The sequence below is a fragment of the Humulus lupulus genome, chromosome 1 (assembly GCF_963169125.1).
Source record: "Humulus lupulus chromosome 1, drHumLupu1.1, whole genome shotgun sequence".
In the NCBI taxonomy this organism is placed as follows: domain Eukaryota; kingdom Viridiplantae; phylum Streptophyta; class Magnoliopsida; order Rosales; family Cannabaceae; genus Humulus; species Humulus lupulus.
In genome coordinates, this window is record NC_084793.1 from 238,079,529 (window position 1) to 238,089,574 (window position 10,046).

General features: G+C 31.8%; 1 long non-coding RNA gene across 1 annotated transcript; it reads right to left on the minus strand.

Moving 5' to 3' along the window:
- Positions 1-3,382: 3,382 nt before the first annotated feature.
- LOC133829944 (uncharacterized) lies at positions 3,383-4,633 on the minus strand. The gene is made up of 2 exons (XR_009891904.1): positions 4,201-4,633; positions 3,383-4,010 (listed from the first exon to the last, which is right to left on the minus strand). It is a non-coding gene; the product is annotated as an uncharacterized LOC133829944 (long non-coding RNA).
- Positions 4,634-10,046: the final 5,413 nt, after the last annotated feature.

The following is a 10,046-nucleotide window of genomic DNA, read 5'->3' on the forward strand; positions in this document are numbered from 1 at the left end:
AGAAAAGGGATGATCATGAGATTCAAATGGGGAATGAGATGAGATCAAAGGTTGAAGGCAAGGGAAAAAATTATCTCATTTTCACCTCCAGCAAGAAGGTTCTTCTCACCAATATCCAATGTCCTCTATGTGCCAGACATGAATAGGAACCTCATAAGAGGAAATTTGTTGAGCAAATTGGGTATCAAGGCAGTGTTTGAGTCTGGTAAACTAATTTTATCCAAGGGAGAAACTTTGTAGGTTATGAATATCCTTGTGATGGAATTATTAAACTTTGTACTTCCAATTACTTGATTGACAATAATAAAACATCTACATCTTCTACTTATACGGTTGATTCAAATTCTATCACTTTGTGGCATAATAGATTAGCCCATGTAGATTTTAGTACTATTAAGAGGGTGAATAAATGTTGATTGATTAATTGTGATAATTTTGAGTATGATAAATGTGTGCTATGTGTGAAATCTAAAATAGTTTCCTAGTGTTGATAGGAATTTTAATTTGCTAGATTTAATACATAGTAACTTGTGTGAATTGAATAGAATGTTAACTAGAAGTGGATATAAATACTTTATCATTTTTCTATATGATTATTCTAGGTATACTTATGTCTATTTTCTTAAGAGTAAAGATGAAGCATTTAATTATTTAAAGTATACAAGGTCGAAGTTGAAAATCAACTAGATAGAAAGATAAAAGTATTTAGAAGTGATAGAGGTGGTGAATATTTTTCAAATGACTTCAATGAATTTTGTGAAGAATACGGTATAATACATGAATGTACAGCCCCTTATACGCCCCCAACAAAATGGTATAGTAAAAAGAAAGAATAAAACTTATCTAGAAATTGTTAGCACTATGCTACTACATGCAAAAGAGAGTTTTGCATTATAGGGTGAAGTCTTACTATCTGCGTGTCATATTTTAAACCGTATTCATTTAAAGAAAAATAAAATATTATGAGTTATGAAAAGGAAATAAACCTAATTTAGGTTATCTTAAAGTATCGAGGTGCCTTCCTTATTGTAAGAGCATGGATCATAAACGGACCAAATTGGGTCCTAGGGCTATAAGGTGTGTATTTGTAGTATATGACTCAAATAGCAAAGTCTATTGACTATTGGACTTGGAATCCAATGTAATAACTGAATCTAGAGATATAGAGTTCTTTGAGATGTTGTATAGTGACAACAACCACTACAAGAAATTCGACATTTACCTACCAATATTAATCGTGGGAAAAAATAGCGTATCGGTAGGCAAATCACTTTACCTACGAATTTCTACCAATGTATTGGTAGGTAATACTTAGTCGAGAATGCACCATTGCCTACATTGGTATATCGGTAGGTAAAACTTGCGTGGATCCCACAAAAATGACTTAGCGTCCCTGACCTGTTATTTGACATGGCATCATACGTGGCGCATGACATAGCGAAATACATGTCATATTATAGATACTGCGGCGACTTATTTGGCACCTGATGCGGCACATGACTTGGTGAGCATTTTAACATGTGGTACTTGCCTTGGTCCACATGGAATGCTCTTGTGTTCCCAGATTTACCTATGCTTATATATGTGTAGGTAATGATACAATTTATTGGTAGGTATTGTTAAATAATTTTTTTTTTTGGAAAATATTTAAATTTAGTTAATTATAGATGATAAATAAAATTAATTAATAAAAAATATATCATTTTTATAAAATATGAAACAAACATATATTATAAAATGTTCATGAAGAAAAAAATAGAATGTAAAATGTTCATAAATAGATGTCCATAATAAGTTAACTTTAAAGTTTTGAACTAATAAAGTAAAACATAAAAAGACTACAAATCACCTTGTTCCTTTAGCATAAGGGACGGGAGAATTTATGAAATTTTCATTAGAACATGGATTTGATGGAGGCGATGCCATCAAATTATTTTTCTTTAGTATTTCCACAACAACATTTAGTTGGTCATTTGTAGAATCAAGACGATTGTTTGCTTCTTCAAGGCGTTGGGCTAGCTCCTCATATATTGGCTTATTTGACTTAGTTGTATTGCACTGGGAAGTAGTTGTTGTTCTTGAAAAAGATCGACCACAACATTTCAAGTGTACAAAAGAACATCCAAGAATACGTTCCATAATTTCTTTGTCAGACAATTCTTCTGGAGTGTGTTGAGCCCTTAAAATAAATTTTAAGTTTTGTCATGAAAATAGACTTAAAAATTATAACGAGACTTTCATTAAATTTTAACATTAAAGCCACTTTTTAATAGTATCATTAGGACATTTAATTTAACAAAATATAAATAATTTATATTCTATAAAGTAAAATTTTAAAATAAATTTTGACTTGAGTCGTGAGAATAGACTTAAAAATTATAACAAGTATACCTATTCTTGAACATTGTAGGTAGAAAAAAAAGATCGTTAATCATTTCCCAAGCAGATTTAAAAACCAGATTTCCACATAGGTTACAAAGTTCTTAAAATATATAGCCTTGAATCATAGAAAAATTAGGATAAAAAACATAGCATCGAATCATCATCGATCCACAGGACTATAAACACATTTATATATTTGAAAACCAAGATATGAAAAGTATAAAATGAAATAAACATAAAAAAAATTTGACACTAAGCTAGCCAGAAGAAAACAAAGGCAAAAGAACATGAAGTGACAAAATAAAAAGTGTACTTCATGTAGATATGTACAAATAAATATAGCATGAATCAAGCATTTAACATTATAAATCATCCAAAACTAGAAACTATTCTTAAAAATCTACACACCTAAATCAAGCATTCAGAAACAATAATAGACATGAAGAAAACATACCCAAATTAACATGAACCGAGAACCAAGTATTCAGCCTGCAAACTAATGTTATAAACTTTAAAACTTTGAACATGCAGAAATCACTTTAAATTTGCATTAGAACAATGAAACAATAATCCAGACAATGAAATAAAACTATAGAGAAATGAAACACAACTCAATACCCCAGACCAATAAAGCCCATAAATCACCAAAATAGAATCGCCTCAAAATCATTAGTCTGAATCCTATACTAAATATAGCAAGCATTACAAAACAAAATGCCTCAAAACAGTTAATCATCATGAATCCTTCAAATTATTGGGAATTTATTCAATATTAATCATAAAAATATACCTCAAAGTTACCAAACCACCAAGCCAAATAGATTTAAAATCTCAAAGAGATAGTTTCATCTTTGTATCAAGAAAGTTATTTGCTTCATGGTCACTTTAACTGCTTCAGCATAACCTTAGGATTGATGGTCACTTCATGAGAAAAATAAATGACTTAAAAAGGTAAAATATAATGGCATTCAAAGAGTAAAGTTTGCTTCACTTGATAATGAGAGTTTTTGAGATGGACTTTGACAATGTTTCAAAGAGTTGGAGGTCAACGATGTTACAAATACAAAAAAATAAAATATCTCCAAATTTAATCATCACAAGGATTTCATAAAAGTAATGACCTATTATGGGCATTCGTGACTACACTTGGTATAGAGTCTTATTTTAAAAAATAAAATATGAGCACACCAAGTCTCGTAATCGGCAACATAAGATAATCATACTCATTATTCAAATATCATTGGCAAAAGGCAAAATAGAGACTAAACCAAACTTAAAAAGAGATGGATTTGCAATAATGAATTTCTTTCTATATATATATTGAGTGCTTAATGCCAAAGAATGCAAAAATGAAACTACCAATAACACAGTATAGAGATCCAAAATTAGAGTCAAAATGCAAAAAAAAATAAAAAAAATAAATAACAATAAGAAACCTTAAATCAAGTATACAAAATATTAAGAAAATATGTCTCAAACAACTGCCTCAAAATAATGAATCATCATCAATCCTTCATAATATTGGGAATTTAATCGCTATTAATCATAGAAATATACCTTGAAGCCACCAAGACAAAGAATCTAAAATATCAAAGCCACCAAGCCACCAGAATATCTCAAAGTCATGCCTATCCAATAAATTTGATATAATCAAACTCTAAACAAACAAATATCAAACCTTAAAAAAAAAATACATTGACATTTCTAACTGTAATCTTGTTTATTGAGAATAATCAGAGAGTTATAACAAAAGAATCAGAAGCTTAACAAAAAAATAATCACAGAAGTATTACAAAAACTCTGAAAAAGAAAAATTACCCAAATTTGTCTTCAACCAATATATACCACTCAAAATTTTAAGCTAACACAGGTACGGTGGAGAGAACCATACCAACGACCATAAATATTAAAGGAAGACTGAGGAAACCATGGATGGTGGCAACTCAGAGATTTGTAGAACGATGGTGGTGGCAATTAGTGATCTTCAATTGAGACAATAGCAGTAGCTGGATAGGATTTGACGAAGGTGAAGGCTTGCGCGAGTTACAAGTTGAGAGAAATGAAACTAAGATTGAATAGACGAAGGGGGGGAGTAGAGATTGGGAGATTAATTCCTGAGAGAATGCATAAACAAAGATGGTATGGAGGTTGGAGCCTCAAATATGGAAGAGGGGAGGAAGAGATAAGAAATGAAGAAGAAATTAGGTTTAGGGTTCGGCTACTGCATGGGACTAGGTTTAGGAGATTTTAGGCTTATATAAAAACCTTAAATTTAAAAAAAAATCACATTCTAAATTTAAAAATTTTAATTTTAAAAAAAATATATATTATATAATTATAAGTGACATGTATTCAATAATGTGGCATACACGTGTCAAGTATGTTTGAAAAATTAGCACATTTTCGTACACCTAGGCACACGCATCATCATTCACAATAAGAAATATATAAAAATCATATTAAAAGAGGAGGTAAAAATGAAAAGTAATTACTAAAATATTTCCCTCCAAGAAGTATATAGGTAATGCTAAATACTTACGAATACTATTGGTAGGTGAATAATATTTTCAATAATTGTACTATGTATAAAATAATCACCTACCAATAATTAGGACCAATATATAAAGTGTAGGTAAAAATGATTTTTACCTACCAATAATTAAATGTAGGTATAACATACTAGGTAAATGTCAGATTTCTTGTAGTGAACCCTCACGAACTTATTCTACTTAAAGGATTTCGAGAGGAGACAGCATCCAGGGTTGAAGAGAAACCCATATTGTCTGGAAGAATCCAAAGGCTCAAAGAATTGGGATCAAGTGAGAAATTCTTCTCAAGTAGAAGTACTCTACCTAGTAGAGGGAAACCTTGAAGAAGTCACGTGGAAGTTTCCTACAGTACTTCAAATTGAGGATGTTCCCAAAACTTACCAAGAAGCTATATCTTCAAGAGACTACATTTTGAAAAAAGGCAATAAATGAAGAAATTGATTCAATTATGTTAAACTACACTTTGCAATTTGTTGATCTTCCACAAGGTTCAAAACCAATTGGGTGCAAGTGGGTATTTTGAGAGAAATATCATACTAATGGCACTATACAAACATTTAAGGCTAGATTAGTAGTTTAAGGGTTTAGCCAAAATGAAGGAATAGATTACTTTGACACACATGCACCGATAGCTATGCCTATTTCTATTAGATTGTTATTTTCCTTATCATTAATACATAACATTTATGTTTATCAAATAGATATCAAAATGACATTCCTAAATGGAAATCTCAATGAGGAGGTCTATATGGAACAACCTTCTTAAAAGAAAATGAAGATAAAATGTGTGGGCTTGTTAAATCATTATATGGTTTAAAACAATGGCATGAGAAGTTTGATGAAGTCATTGTTTCGAATGAGAAGTTTGATGAAGTTTGATGAAGTCATTGTTTAGACACAAAAATGTGGACATGTGTTTATATTCTAAGACTTGTGATGACTATCTCATCTTAGTGTGTCACTATGTTAATGATATTCTAATTTTGAGCAATGACATGAGAAACATCATAAAAACAAAGGGGTCCATTTCCTCTACATTTCAAATGAAGAATCTTGAGAGGTTAATACCATTTTAGGTATCAAAATTAGAAGAAATTATGAAGGGTATGCCTTAAGTCAAGTCCACTATATTGAGAAGTTTACTTATCTCAAAATCAAAGAGGAAAATACATCATCGATTCAATCGAAAAGCTTGAAAAGAATGAAGCTAGAACGGTGGCTCAATTAGAATATGCAAGTGCAATAGGTAGCCTAATGCACGTTGCTCATTGTACTATAGTGTATGTGGTTATTAAACTTAATAACTTTTCTAGCAATCTAAGTATCTAGCATTGGAAAGCTATTGAGAGAGTTCTTGGATATGTTAAAAGAACCAAGGAACTTAGCCTTCATTACCGTACATTTCCAAAGATACTTAAAGGATATTCCAATGCAAGTTGGATATCGGGTGTGGGAAACAATCTCTCCACCATAGATTGGGTGTTTACACTTGATGGGGTTCGGTGTCTTGGGATTCTAGTAAACAAAATTGTATTTCTCACTAAACCATGGAAGAAAAGTTTATAGTATTAGCAGCAACCAACAAAGAGGTTGAGTGGGTTAGAGATCTTATGTTATGTATACCATAAGAGGCTGAGGCTGAGTGACGTATCCACAATCTTGATATATTGTGATAATCAAGCCACTTTATCTAAGGTGTATAATAAAGTGTATAATAGAATGTCTAGATATATAAGTCTAAGGCATATCGATCTCATATGTTAGAATTAGTGAGAACCTAGCAGATCAATTCACAAAATTCTTACAAGAGATATGGTTAGTTCTACATCTATAGGGATGAGACTAAAACTCCTAGAAATATAGATTCACCAATGATGGAAACTCAACCTAAATCCCATCAACATTGAGTGTAGAGTTCAATGGGTAAGAACAAGTCATTGATAAGTGGATAGTTTCAACACTAACATATTATTGAGTTCCATTTAAAGATGGTTAGTGTTGGTTGCTGCCAGACATGATGATTAAGCTTAAAGCTTTTAATGAAGTTCAGTTGTGTGCAAAAGGCATCTCTAAAGATGGCAAAGATGCTATAAGAACTTCACCTATATGAACTTAGAAGTGGTACCGCCTCTCTTGGGAGTTAGAGTTTCTTCTCGGAAAGGCCATGAATGGATAAGTACAAAGCCATTAAAAGTGATGAGCATGCAAAGTGGGAAAAAGAGTGGTCAAGTAGAGGTGTGTGAAGTATTATCGGTTTTATCACTAGGAACTTTTGGTTTAAGCTAGTAAGCAATCAAGGATTTCGATAAAGATTTGTAATATTTTCACTAAGGTAAAGTTTGAATCGAAAGATAATTTACTTTATGCATCAATACTGTTGAGTTAGAGATTGAGATTTTTTTTAACCAAGTGAAGGAATGTTAGTGTAACGTCCTCCTAATCCAGGACCGTTACACTGCGTACTTTAAATTGTGTCAGACTTGCTAATCAAGTCATTTGGCTTAAAATGTGTAACTATGGTTAATGTCAAGGGTTGGGGTTAAAAAACTTGGTCAAAGGAACCGTTGAATTTTATTTAAAAAGTTTCATACATTCATGGGATCCCAAAATATTAAAATTAAACTTTTAAAAAGGTGTATATACATCAAAAATTACATCTAACTGACCTAAGCGGCAAAAACAAGGCTACAATCCTAGTTCCTCTTAAATATCCTCGACCGTGGTGGTCAATCAGCCGCATATGTACATGCCACCACCGAAGCTCTCCAACTCATGGCTGGTCATGTTCTTCAACTCGCGGCACGCCCCTCTAATCTGATGCCCTCTCCCTCTGCCAAAGGGATGCGGGTCGCGGCCTGCCCAAGAGGGTCACGATGCGCCTCCCAGACAGAGGCCTCCCAGGGCCCTGGGTTCGGCTTAGTCGCGGCCCCTCAAGAACAAAACCGCGACTTGGCCCTGCGAACCCAGATTTTCCTCATTTTCCAGCAGCCAAATCCAACCCAAACTATCCCAATTTGACCCCAAAACAATATTTCAATCACCAAAACAATTCTAACATCATCCCAGCAGCAAAACCCCAACAAAAATCTAGTTATAAAACTCATCAAAACACCAAATTCACTCTTGAGCTATAAGGTTCAAAAACACCTCAAAAAGCAGCTGCAAATTCTTACATAAATTAGTTAAACACAAAGGTTAAATTGTTACCTTAGTTGTGAATGATGATCCCCTAGCCACAAGCTATCCAAATCCCAATCTCGAGCCTTCAATTCTTTGGTTTCTAGCCAAAATCCTTCTTAAACTCTTCAAAACTAGCTTAAGGAAGCTTAGAGAAAATGAGAGGAAGAGACAGAAAGATTTGTTTCAGTGTTTGAGTGTTCTGTTGTTTTTCCTAAGGATTAAGTTAACTTAAGCTAATCCCGAGGCTTGGGGTACCAAAAACATTCCCGAGGGAAAAATGGTCAAATTTTCCAGGATTCCCTCCTAAACTCACTAACTCCCAATATATCCCCAATTATTCACTCCCATTACCCGGCAACCCAATTAAATGTCAAATACCCCTTGAATCGCCCCGAGTCGGGTATTGGGTCCCGTTGTGACTTTCCCGCTAACCTGCTCCCAGAGATCGTCTCGTGCTGAGTAATTCAAATAAAACCACATAATAATGCGGTCTCACACATATATGCACATATATATAATTATGCCCATAATAGGCCAAATTATCAAAATTGCCCTTCTAATAAGTACTTAGTAAATGAAATGTCTATAATTCTAAGAGTACAATCCCATATTTATAGTGGAAAATATTGGGATTAATAAATATGATTATTATATCAAAGTGTTTAATTAATAATCTAAATTTATAAGAGCTTAGAATTATAGGTCCATAGGTCCCTAGATTGGCTTTATAAACATTGTACAGGGTAAGAGTAGCAACAGAACAAGTATGGGTATATTTGTCAAGAAAATTAGTTTCTGGGCAAATACATAATTATGAGATAATTATGCAAAATATATTTATTATTTAATTAATTGTAATTTTTGTAATTATTAATTAATTAAATAAAATAATTACTTTTGAATTAATTATGTCATCTTATTTTAAATTAGTTTGAGAAATTAATTTAATATTTAAATTTCATAAATTTAAATTTTGATAACTAGTTTGAAATAAATCAAATATCTTATCTCGGTTGTTATATTGATTTTGAATCGATTTAAATTCAATTAATATAGTAATAGATAAGATATATTTTAATTGAACTAATTAAAGAAAATAAATTTGAAAAATATGTATCGTAAGTGTACAAGAATTAAATGCCAATCACTATTGTAATTTTTTCTGTCTTATTTTATTATTATTAATTAAAATTGTTTTAATTAATGAAACTCTAGATGACTAATATAAATGTATATTATTATATTTCTCTTGACAAGATACAAAACTTAATATTTAGTCTGACTGAAAAAGAGAGTTTTCTCAAGCAGAAAATAAATAGTTTCCACCCTTCTCTTTACCCAATCTCCATTGATCTCATTGTTGAGAATATCAATGGAGTCCTAGATTGTCCTATTGAATACCTACGTGCACACACACATCTCGTTATGTTGGAATTACGATCTAGAAGGCTTTGGTGTGAGTCTTATACGCATGGATAGGATGATCGAAATTATACGAGAATATAGCAAGGACATTTGATAGGTATCAAGAGGTAAATCTTCTTCTATTAGATTAATATATATAAATCATAGGATCTTATGTATATAAAATGGTTTTATATATTAATTTCTTGTAATTAACTAGGACATATATTGCATTCCACTGCTCACTTAGGAAAAATGTTGTCCAACATTCAAATATTGTTTTCTTGGTTCTAAAGTGATACAATAAGGTATCTAATGTTGTGAATTTTTTTAAGCTACGCAAGTATACGTAATCGCAATTTATAATAAATCTTGGTAAGAACGAGTATCGTCCCACGAAGATTGATTTATCAATTACCAAATAATTAATTTCTAATTTCTATTTGGCTAACCAATTATGTTTGTAAAGTTTAAAACGAATAAAGCATAAACAAATGTAAATTGCAAAAAAAAAAACTAATAAAAAGAACA